This window comes from Microtus oregoni, unplaced genomic scaffold (assembly GCF_018167655.1).
Source record: "Microtus oregoni isolate MIOR12 unplaced genomic scaffold, Mior012 000001F_ref0000356, whole genome shotgun sequence".
Classification (NCBI taxonomy): domain Eukaryota; kingdom Metazoa; phylum Chordata; class Mammalia; order Rodentia; family Cricetidae; genus Microtus; species Microtus oregoni.
Window position 1 is genome coordinate 17,172,970 of NW_024543060.1, and position 11,994 is coordinate 17,184,963.

Below are 11,994 nucleotides of genomic sequence, written 5' to 3' on the forward strand. Positions count from 1 at the left end.
TACTTACATCATTACTAGAAAGAATGAGACTTAGAATTCTGTTGACATCTAAGACCATGCTGGATGGCTCCAGATGACAGACAGACTGTGTGGTATATTTGTTACTCTACAAATAATAATGAGATCACACTATGAAACTTAATTCATAATGGCCTATGTATGTATTTATCTGTTTATTTGTTCATGACAGAATGGTAAATTCCAACTGAAAAAGAAAAATTTAAGAAAATGGGAATTCCCTAAACTCTAGTAAAGGGGTTAAGATTTATTATAACACAGCCCTTTTCTGTATAAAATCGTGTCTATGAAGGACAATTATAATAATTCAACACTATTGTTCTTTCGTCTTTCATTTGTTCAGATCTTCTCTCTTCAGCGGGTGTTTTCTCTTCCCTCTCTCCTCTGTACCAAGGAGGCTGATCGCCATTGTCTATGCTACCCACCTGTGCTCTCCCCATTGCCTGTGCTCTCCCCATTGCCTGTGCTCTCCCCATTGCCTGTGCTACCCCCATTGCCTGTGCTACCCCCATTGCCTGTGCTACCCCCATTGCCTGTGCTACCCCATTGCCTGTGCTACCCCCAATGCCTGTGCTACCCCATGTGACTCTGCTGCACTAGGGCTGGCCCACATCTGCCAGTAGGAGGCAGTGGTCTAGAAAGAAAGATAGAAGGAAAGTAAGGCCTGGATTCTCTCTCACCCTAATTCCCAAGCTTCCTGAGATTCAAGTCATGGCTGATTGGTTCACATCTGGCCTTTCCTCCTGCACAGCTCAGGTTCTTTCTGGACTCTGGCAATATCTTTGTCTCTCTGGAACCCTTTGGGCCAGGGAACATTTATGCATCTCTTATTTCAGATACAACAAATTTAGTGACTTAAAATAATGGAGAAATGTATTATCTTGAGGTTTTGGGGGCCAAAAGACTGAAATGTCCCTGCAAGGGTTTGGGGGCTGTTGCTTGTTTTTGTTTTCCTAAAGTTTTAAGAAGAGAACCCTTTCTCTTGCTTTTTCTAGCTCCTAACCTCCACCTGCATTCTCAGCACATGGTCCCTTCCTCATCTTTGAAGCTCATCAATCCAGTCTCTGACCTCTGTTTCTGTCCTGACATAGTCTCTCTGGCTTCCACCCAGCAGTCTCCCTCTTATAAAGAGCCGATTGCTAACACTGCACCCATTCAGACAATATGGCTGTATACCCTGATCTCAAGAATATATATATGTGTGTGTGTGTGTGTGTGTGTGTGTGTGTGTGTGTATGTGTTATGTACATATATATAAATGTATATGTGTAAGTATATATGCAATATATATGCAATTTAGTTATGTGTGTGTGTATATATATATATATCTTAGAATATTGTTCCTCTTTGCCTTATAGAATAGGGTCTTCACTAGTTAATTTTGGATTTAAGGTATGGCCATTGCATGGAAAGCATTTATTTGTCCCTGCAGTTTAAGAAATATTCATTTTTGTTTCTTCTTGGGTCCATCATTATTTCTTTTTGCTTTTCTTAACCCTGGCGAAAGCCCTTCAAAGTTTCTTCAGTTATGTCTCTCAGGTTCACCACCCTTTCCTCACTAAGGGTGATATGTAGTTGGCCTTCTGTGTCCATGGGTATCACACCACGACCTTCAACCAATCGTGAATGGAAAGTGTGCAAGAAAAAAAAAGAACCTAGAAAGTTCCCAACAGAAAAACTTGAATTTGCCACACTAAGTACTCTGATGACTTCCAAAGTTATGGGAGTGCTGCACGCATGAGCATCGTCATGTGAGTGACACCATATGTGATCTAGAGGTGATTAAAGGCTACAGGAAGGTGCACATGGAACGTACATCCCATTGTTCCATCCAACATAAGGGTCCCGAGCAAGTCTACGAAGTAAGCACTGACTGTACTTGCTAAATTAGAAACAAATTACATCTGGTTTATGAGCTTGAGTATTCTAACACACATACTAGTTTATATATTTCATGCTAATAATACTTTTTAAAACATTATGCTAGGTAAGTAATAAATATCTTACCCTGGAGGCCAGGTCAGCCCAGGCAAATTTAATTCCTTGCTTTGCTTTGCCCCTCACACTCTGGTCACTTTATTTCTTCTCTGAGCATTTCTGCCCCTTCTATTCTCAGACCCAAGCTGGTTGTGCTCACTTGAAGACCCCCGTGAAATATTTTATTTATTTGTTTATTATGTATAGTGTTCTGTCTGCACATTGGTCTATAAGTTAGAAGGCACCAGATCTCATTACAGATGATTGTGACCCACCATGTGGTTGCTGAGAATTGAACACAGGACGTCTAGAAGAGCAGTTGACACTCTTAACCTCTGAGCCATCTCTCCATCCTGAAATCTCTCCCAAATAGTCTACCCAGCATTCCCATTGCTCCTTACAACAATGTGTTCTTATTACATTTCCTTCAACTAACTAACTTGATATGATGCGACAAGTTAACCCTAACCTATGTCGATGGGAAATCAATGTTTTAGGTTGACGGTCTGAAGACATATTTCCTTCACCACGAAAGAATGTGCTTGTAATGGCCAATGATCAGATACAGGGTGCACTGGTTACTTTGCTCACACTGTAACGAGATCCCTGACACGAAAGCTGTTTATTGGCTCACGGTTTGAGGGTCCCATTCATCCGACAGGAAGTGGTGGCCATGGAAATGTGAGGTGACTGGCCACACTGCACCTGCAGCCAGGAAGCAGAGAGAAATAAAAGCTGGTGTCTGCTCACTTTCCCTTTTTTTATTCAACTTGGACCCGAGTTTCTGGAACAATGCCACCCACAGCCCACGTATGTCTTTCCAACTCTGCTAGAGCTCTCTGGAAACACCCTCACATACAAAGAGGTTCATCTTCTACCGATTCTAAATTTTGCCAATTAGATAATTGTGATTAATCATCCTACCAGAGAAAACAAAAGAGGAACTAGAAGAGGCAGGTGTTTCTTAGGTGTGCAAGAAAGAAATCTGCCTGTCTGTAGTTCTGTGTCTCTTCCATACTCAGTGATGAAAATCTTGTGAGGAATATTACCACTAGGTCTCCAGCAAGTAGTCTTGTACGATACTTTTTAAATTACTATGAATTCTATTTTATGTGGAAAGAAAAATACTATCTTAAGTATTGGGCCTTTGAAACAAACTTTTTGAGAACTATTGAAATCAGGAAGATTATTGTTGTTTCTGAACAAAATCAAATGATATCGAAGTATCTATTTATAAGATAGTAAATAGATACTTATATCTACTTATAAGATATAAGTAAGTATTTATTCCATGGTTGTTTCTGAACCTATATGCAGCTCAGTTTTGCTTAAGGAAAACCAGCTTGTGACCTTCAAATGCACCTCCCAGGTGACCCCACCTCCTCCCATTCGGCACAACATCCTAAAGTCTCAACGCGACAGTGCTCTCAAATTATAATCCTGTCGGTGGCCAGATCCAACAGTGGAGTCAGAGCCTTCGTGATCCAGTTGATCCCTCAAGACCCTATCAGCTGACAGCCGAGGCTTGCGCACAGGGCCTTTGGGAGGGCACGTCAGATTCAGCCAGACATTCAGGCGTTGACTCCAATGACAGCTGATCCTAACTGTCAGGTTGACTGGATTGGAAGAAACTGAGAAATAGGCTGAGGTAAAGAGGTTTTTTGATCAGGTTATTTGGTGTGGGAAGATTCATCCAAACTGTGGGTGGGGAGCCCAGACAGAGGGGGGTCTGAGGGGAAAACTCCTCTCTTTCCTCATTCCCTTCACCTTCCACTGCGGGGTTCATTGATCACGTTGCTGGTTCATTTCCTCACTGAGAGCAGAACCCAGTTTCTTCAGGCTTCCCAGTAGACTGGAGGCCAGGGGCTCTCTAGAAATTCCCCAGGCCTTCAGAGCTTCCTTCAGATTCCTGGGGCATCCAGCTGTGTGGCTCTAACAGCTACAGGACTCTGGGCTTGTCCAGTGTAAATACAGTCATTGTCAGATTACCCAAAGTGTACCGTGCACATCAACCTGATAAATCCCCATTTAATACACACTCGTTCTCTCAGTTCTGCTCCTCTAGAGAAGCCCAGTACAGCTCTCTAGGTTCATGTTTATCCACAAGGCAAATTATATTTAGTCCCTGTCTAAGAATCCCCCAAGGGTCAATAGTTCTGGCATTTCTCAAAATTCCAAGTTCAAAGGCCCTCTCAGACTCAGGCAAAACTCTTGGCTATGAGCCTTTATAAAAGCAAAAATGAAATACATGCTTCTAGCACACAGTAGTGAGACATGGAACACTCTTATTCTGGAGAGTGGGGAGGATGAGGACATAAAAAAAAAGGCATGGAACACAGCGAGACCAAACACCAGAAGGGCAAACATAAACCCTGCAGGTCATGTCTGGCATCTAGGGCACACGGTGGTATGATGTAAGCTTCAAAGGACCTGTTTAATGCTGAATCCACTGCCCTCCGGACTTAACCCTCATGGCCTCTCTCTTGAGTCTTGCTGTGTGCACTACCTATGACTTCACTTGGCCCATTTCCCATTTCGAGTATCTCTGACATTCACACCTACACTGCCTCTTTAGCTTCACTCTTACAACTTTATGCATTGCCCCCTGGATCTTCTTGCAAGGAATTAGGTTCCATTACATATACCCTTCCGTAACCACATATTTTCTGTGTTACTTAAGAGCGAAGTGAGAAGATAGGAAAAGAAATGACCTGTGCCGACGCTTTCCCAGAACTCTGACTTCTCTCTCTTCCTAAATCCGCTTGCGTTTTCCTCTCTGTAGTGCAAAACTAATTTCTTTGTTGATCTGCTTCTATCTGTTTTCCCCACTGAATCCATCTTCCAGGTTCGTTTATTGATAGTGGTTGCATTGCTTTCCTAATATTTAAACCTGAGTTCCTTGCGCCTTCATTATCTGATGCGTATCTTTAGTCTCATCTTCTGTCACTGCATACCTTGCACTTAAAATTCTAGTTTGAGAACATAAAGAATAATTCATGAAATCCTCAGACTCTATGCTATTTTTGTCAAACCTCCATGTTCTTGTTCTTCCGACCTTTGTTCATTTGACAGGCGTTTACTGAGCACCAACTACAAGTTCTGGTACTGTTACCCTAAAGCCAGTTCAATAGAAAACTTCAGGAGTGGGAAACACAGGGGAAATATAATTTGACAATAGAACTGGAACAGAGGAAATAAAAATAGGGCATGAGGAATGTGCGGAACACAACCAAATGGTCTAATGCATGTATAATTGGAGCTCCAGAAGGAGGGCGCTGGGTAAGAACCATCTGAAATCACCATGGGAAATTTCCAAACCAAATAAAGACTTCAACTTATAGACTCAAAGTTCAGAAAATTTCCAACAGATTCTACCTTTATACACACCATAATTCAGCTGCCAAAGTACAAAAAGAAAGACCTTGAAACCACGGGGTGACTATCCAGCTTTTTCTCTTCTTATTGTTAGAAGTTTCAGGCAGGTCTTCTTCCTAATTTCTTTGCTTACAACTTATGTGACAAGGTCACCTTAGTACCGAGAACACATACAGTTCAATACTTAAAAGAATAAATCACTTATTATTATTATTATTATCATTATTATTAGAGCTTTGCATAGTGGCACACTCCATGGGCTCAGGACTTGGGAAGCTGAGGGAAAAATCATGAGTTCAAGGTTAACCTACACATATAGTATATGCCCCCATTTCAAAAATAAACAAGCAAATAAAATACAAACATAGACTTTATTTAAATAATTTTTTAATTTAATTTTTTCTTCCTTATCCAGTCTAGAAATGCTAGGTGATGGGGACTAGTGATGAAAGAACGTGATGGAAGGATGAGTTAGTAAGGAGTGATGAAGGACAGGGGAGGCTCCTTCATTCTACTGCTGAAGTTAAGATCCGAGTGGATGCTCTCCGGGTTTAGTAAGAATGTTCAGTACCAATGCTTTTGTGGGGTATTTTGATGGCTCCTGTCTAGAAACTTCCAATGTTTTCCCCAACCAGGCACTTCAAATGCTCTCCCCAGCCATCAGTTTCTGCCACTCCTGGCACCTCCCATTTTCTTTCTTCTGGCCAGCCTGCCTGATGAGGCGCCTTCTTGGACCAGGTCCTTTTGACGTTCGTCCTCAGACTGTCTCCTCTCTGGTCACCCACATCTTGTCCCCAGGATCCACTCGGTCCTGTTGTCAGTGAAAACAAACAATGTTTTCACAGTGTGCCACTTCGTCTGCGCTCTGCCCCTGGATAGACAGCCACTGCCACAGCTTGTAACTTTCAGACTTCTTAGAAAAGGCACAACATTCCAGCCTGCCACCCTGTCACCACAGTAGATTGCACACTCCCACACCGATTCTCTGGAAACACCTCTCAAGCTCTTTCCTGCTTATATCGGGCTCGCTTTGCTTACCTGCCACCCTTTTTAGCTAATAGAAGTCTTTGAAATATCTCTCTCTCTCTCTCTCTCTCTCTCTCTCTCTCTCTCTCTCCTTCTTTAACATACTGTCGCACACACAAGCAAAGCAACCATTTACTATATAGTATAATTAGTGAACTGTCTTGGGAGCAAATAAGAGAAGTTCCTAACCTTGGCCATAAAAGACTTGTTGGAGGAAGCCATATTTAAACAAGACTTGTGGGATGAGTAATAGTTATTTAAGTAACGTGGAAAAATAGAGGGGCCAAGAAACAAAACAGGATGTATTCAAGGAATTGAAAGGTTAGTGTTGCTGGAGCCGGGCATAAGGATGATTGAGGGAAGAGAACGCTGGAAAAACGAGCCTTTGTCTTTGCAGATAAAAAGCTGAATTTCCTTCTGAGGCAATGGAGGGTCATCAAATGTTCCCTTTTCATGTTTCGTTGCACGATTCAGAAGGCATTCAGGCTGCAGTGTGAAGGACAGGTGTGGGGAGGAAGATCACAGGTGATGGGCAGAGCAAGCCTGGAGCAGAAGCCAGATGGATGGTGCTGCCAAATCCAGGCAAGGAGCAGAGAGAGGGGGCAGAAGGGGTGGAGAAGTACGTGGTGTCTCAGAGTCATTTAGGCAAAGAATCATTGGGAATGGTGGAGGGAAGATGAGGAAGACAAAAGAATCAAGATGTCACTCATGTCGCTACCTTCACTGAGATGAACACTCAGGAGGAGGTGGTCAGGTCCCCACCAGCAAGTTGGAGGAGCCTGTGACATCTTTCTGGCTTCCATTGCTGGAGTGACCCCTGTTCAGCCTTCAGATCCCAGCCTAGCCCACAACCCCTTCCCCCTCTTCCCGCACACTTAGATTGAACTCAGCAGCTCTTGCACGTCTGCCCCCCCCCCCTGCCCTGTCACTGTCTTCATCACAGGGACTCTAGTCATGTAGGTGTCATCTTCACAGTAACTAAAAGTTTGAAGATATGACGATATGGCTTCTGTGTTGCTTACTATGTGTGTGTCTCCACCATCAAGGAGCCAAATTCCTGACGCCCAGCAGATGGGGCTTTGGAAGAGTGAGTCCTCCTGGGTTCTAAAACAGTGACACACAGGGAAATGTCTGTGATGAGGTGCTTCTGAGCAAGCGTGTCTCAGAAGTAACAGGTGTGGCAACTGCTGTCATGTCTTCATCCAAGCAGCAAACACAAATCACTGCCCCATCTCAGACAAGACTCTGCCCACCTGGGGAAGACAGGGAACTCAGCTCAAGACAGAGTAGAGCCAACGTCTGAGCAAGAGTCTCATTGATGCTGTCTGGACATAGACCTTCAACTCTCAGCCATCAAACAAGACGCAGGTTTTAGGAAAGGAAGGGACTGGTGTAACCATGAATATATTCATGCCCTGTGGCAGAGTGACACTGTTAGAACCCAGCCCGAAAACGGGGACTCTGGGGCCTCACATCCTGTCATTAAATCCAAGCTGCGCCACTCACAGGTGAGGTGACCTCTATTTCCGGGTCTGAGTTTGATCATTTAAAAGGCTAAGAAAATACACTCTAGAGTGCCTGCAGGGTCACACTACCACCATAGTTCAAGGGTGAGAGGTCTAGTTTAGTACTAACGAGCTGTTTTGAGGTCAATATGAGTCTATATATATGAAATCCAAGGTAACAGAGCTTAACATATGTGTGCTACAGCTCCAGCCTTTCTTCATGTTGTCTTTATTGTTACTACAACTACTTCCCAGCATTGTTAGCCTACCTCTCAGAAATCGTTTCTGAAATTGAATCTCTTCTTGCTTCTTAGCATGCCCTGGAATTACTGAACTCAAGGAATCCTTCTGTCTCTGCCTCCTGACTGGTGGAACCACAGAGGTTTGTAACCACAGCCAGGTTCTGGGCACCATGTGCAGCTTCCACTCCCATAAGCACCGGAAGTGAGGAACAGACCGGGAAAGAGTGTCGCCGAATCTAAATGCTCTGCTAACCAGTCACAGCAGAGCTGAAAACCCTTCCTTGGGAAGGCTGAAGCAGGAGTAACCCCAAGTTCAAAAGTTTCAGGCCAGCCTAGCGTACACAGTGAGGCCCCCTCCTTCTCAAAAAACAATTTTAAAGTACAAGTGAGTCAGGGTGCTTTATTTAGTGACAATATTTCAAATCTTAGTACAATGATCACTTATTCAAGTTCTTGTCTTTAAAAATAAACTCAGTGTGCGCAAAAAGAGAGAAGAGTTAGGGCTGTGAATAACACTCTTCTCTGACAATGGCCTGCCAACCACAGCTAGAAATGATGAGGCTGGCCAAGATGCCCAGTCAAGAAGGAAACGCAGAGCAAATGGAGGCCATCTGAGGTCACAAGCCAGCACAGAGGAACACTACCATGTTCAGATCCAGTCCATGGGGAGGACCATGACAGGCCTTACTCAAGCAGATGTTCTGTGGGAATATTTCTCTCATCAGTTGCAGAAGTTACTAAAGGCGGCTTTAAGTTCTTATCTGGAAAATCCATTCGCTTTTCTATTGTATGACTTAAAAATAAGACTTGAAAAATATTGAGACTGTGTGTGTGTGTGTGTGTGAGAGAGAGAGAGAGAGAGAGAGAGAGAGAGAGAGAGAGAGAGAGACCCAGAGAAAGATAAAGCGTGGGAGAAGGGGAAAAGGAGGGGAAGGGGAGGGGAAGAAAACAAGGAGGGGAAGGGGGAGAGGGAAGAGAGAAGGTGGGGGAGAGAGGGAGGTGTAAGCACCACTGCTTGACTGTGGAAGTCAAGAGGTCAGAGACAACATGAGCTTTGCTTTTCTTCTATCGTGTGGGTTTCAGAGATCAAAATAGGTCATCAGGTTGGTGGCAAGTGCCCTTATCCTTGACACCATCTTCTTGGGCCCTTCAATTTTAAAGTATTTTTGAGAGAGAAAAAAAAAAGTCATTGAGAAATATGTAAGACTCATTAGTAAGAAGCTGTCTGTTTGGCTGTGTGACCAGATCCAAATGTTTTCATTACCACTGGCACACACAAGGAAACTGTGGGGCCAGTGGGCAGACGCTAGGCTAACCTCACCTCCTGACATTTGCGTTCACATTTGCCATTTATTCTTCCTAGTCACCATTTTGATGGAAACTGTGTGACTCATCTATAAAGGTATTTGTGTGAATATAGAATTTTTTTCATGTTTTGAAAGTAAAATTAGCATTTCTAAGGTCCACATACTGAATTGTGCCAGCCATTTTGGACCACAGGAAGCTGCTTGATAAAAACCCCTGCACAGAAGGTAATTTTCCTTGTTAGACTTGTGGAACTCACCACCCACAAAGGCTAGGGAGATTACATTATAGAATAAATTAACCCTCAGATGGATAGTTCGTTTGTGAAATCTAAGATCTTGTGTCCAGTCTTGCTATATAAATTAGCAGCCTTGTTGACATTTTGGTGTTAGACTGAAAACTATTTTTTAAAAATGTGTGTGTGTGTGTGTGTGTGTGTGTATGTGTGTGTATGTGTGTGTGTATGTGTGTGTATGTGTATGTATGTGTGTGTATGTGTGTGTATGTGTATGTATGTGTGTGTATGTGTGTGTATGTGTGTATATGCATGTGTGTGTATGTGTGTATGTGTGTGTATATGTATGTGTGTGTGTATGTGTGTGTGTATGTGTGTGTATGTGTGTGCGTGTATGTATGTGTATGTGTGTGTATGTGTATGTATGTGTGTTGCATGTTAGTGTTTACATGTATAAGTGCACATGTACATTCAGGTAGAGGTGCATGTGCATACGTGCACTTACATACATGCATGTAGAAACCTGAGATGAATGTTGGGTGTCTTTCTCAACATCTCTCCACCTTATTTTCGGGGGCAAGGTCTCTCACTGAACCTGGAGCTCATCAGCCCAGCGAGGTTGATTGGCCAATGAGCTCCAGAACCCACCTGTCTGCCCCACCCTTCAGCCCAGGGGTCCTAGAAGTGCAACTTGTGCACCCAGGATGTTGAGTCTTTGGGACCTGGACCCAGGTCCTCATGCTACACGACAGGCACTTTACCAAGCGAGCCATCTCCACAGCCCCTGTTTGAAGTGGAAAATGTTCTAAAAACGTCCATACTTGGTTGTTTATATTTCCAATGGCCCATTCTACAGTGACAAGATGCGACGAACCTGTCCCAGTCAACGTGATAGTCATTAGACACAGTTATCTAGGAACATTGCGACTAAGGAACATTGTACCCTTCCCTCTTAGAACCAAAGTACTAATTTCATCAGGCTCTCCTTAGCCACTGAACTTACGCCTACCGCACGGAGCACATGGACCTAATCTTGCTTTCTTCACGCTTTCATTTGCTGAGGATGTAACTTTGATTCCCAACACCCACATCATGCAGTTCACAACCTCCTTGAACTCCAGGTCCAAGGGATCTGACGCCCTTTTCTGGACCCCACAGTTACCTACTCTCACATGCACATATACATACAGAAACATACACACACACACGCAAAATTTCAAATAAAAAATAACTCTTTAAAAACGTCAGATTTATCACTGCTCACTAACATTTGGCATGCAAAACACTATATTTAAAATGTACCAAGGCTCAGCATGACCCAGTGAATGTGGAGGTAAACAGGAGAGTGTAGAATTCTTGACAAAGTTGAGAAGTAATCCCATACACTTCCTTTAAAAACGCTTGGGGCTTCTTAGTCCATTTTCACTGGGCCAGAAACACTAGAATAACACACGTTTAAGAACTTTGTGAACTGGCTCAGCACAAGAACTCAGAGGTCAGTCAACATCTTAAACAAACAAGCTGTTCCCTGCTCTAGTTCACCACAGTCTGGGTCAGGAACAAAAGACACTTAGGACAGAGCTGAAGGTTTATCTGCCTCTATAGATCCATCTCTTTCTCTCCCAACCCATCAGTTTAACCTGGAAAACATCTGACTAATCATAAAAGAGATGCTAGTCAGTCCTGGGGACCACTCAACTTACCCCATAGCTGTGTCAGGAACGTCACTCTCTGTGGGACCCGGTTGAGCCATACACGTCTTCCTCTGTCTTCCTGTTTGTCTGGCTGTGTGTCCCCACCATAGAGCTGTAGCCACAGCAATGGTAAGATGAGTATAGCTGCAAGAACATCCACATTTCTGTGTTTAATATCCTGGGGAGGGGAGTGTTTCCGTAACACCAAGAAGAGTTTGAACAAATAAACACGATCAGGACACACTATAATTAATGGTTCCACCACAGCCAAACTCTCCAGCCTCACAGTGTCAATCTGTCTAGACTCACCCAGGACATTGCTTTCTCTTCCATTTAGGAGAACAGGTCCAATCTGGCTGCAACTAAGTAGTCTCACTTAGGACCCTTTGCACATTGACGTTTGCTGGATGGCTTTCTCCATCCTGCTTCCATGGGTGAAAGTTGTTGGAGACCCCTGACATATCAATGGTAAATATTAGGAAATAACTGGTGCCAATTTATCATAATCAGAAATAAATACACATTATTATACATAGAGTTGTTCCCTTAAAACTTATGTGTTGAATTCCTAATCTCCAGTACTTCGGAATGTGACTATATTTGGAAGAAAGGACTGT

General features: G+C 43.4%; 1 protein-coding gene across 1 annotated transcript in view; it reads right to left on the minus strand.

The window, feature by feature from the left end:
* Positions 1–11,427, minus strand: part of Tnfsf11 (TNF superfamily member 11) — a 47,690-nt gene extending 36,263 nt beyond the window's left edge. The window contains exon 1 of the mRNA XM_041677027.1: positions 11,387–11,427. The gene's annotated coding sequence lies outside the window, so the exon portion shown is untranslated. The remainder of the gene's footprint in view (positions 1–11,386) is intronic.
* Between the last annotated feature and the right edge of the window lie 567 nt (positions 11,428–11,994).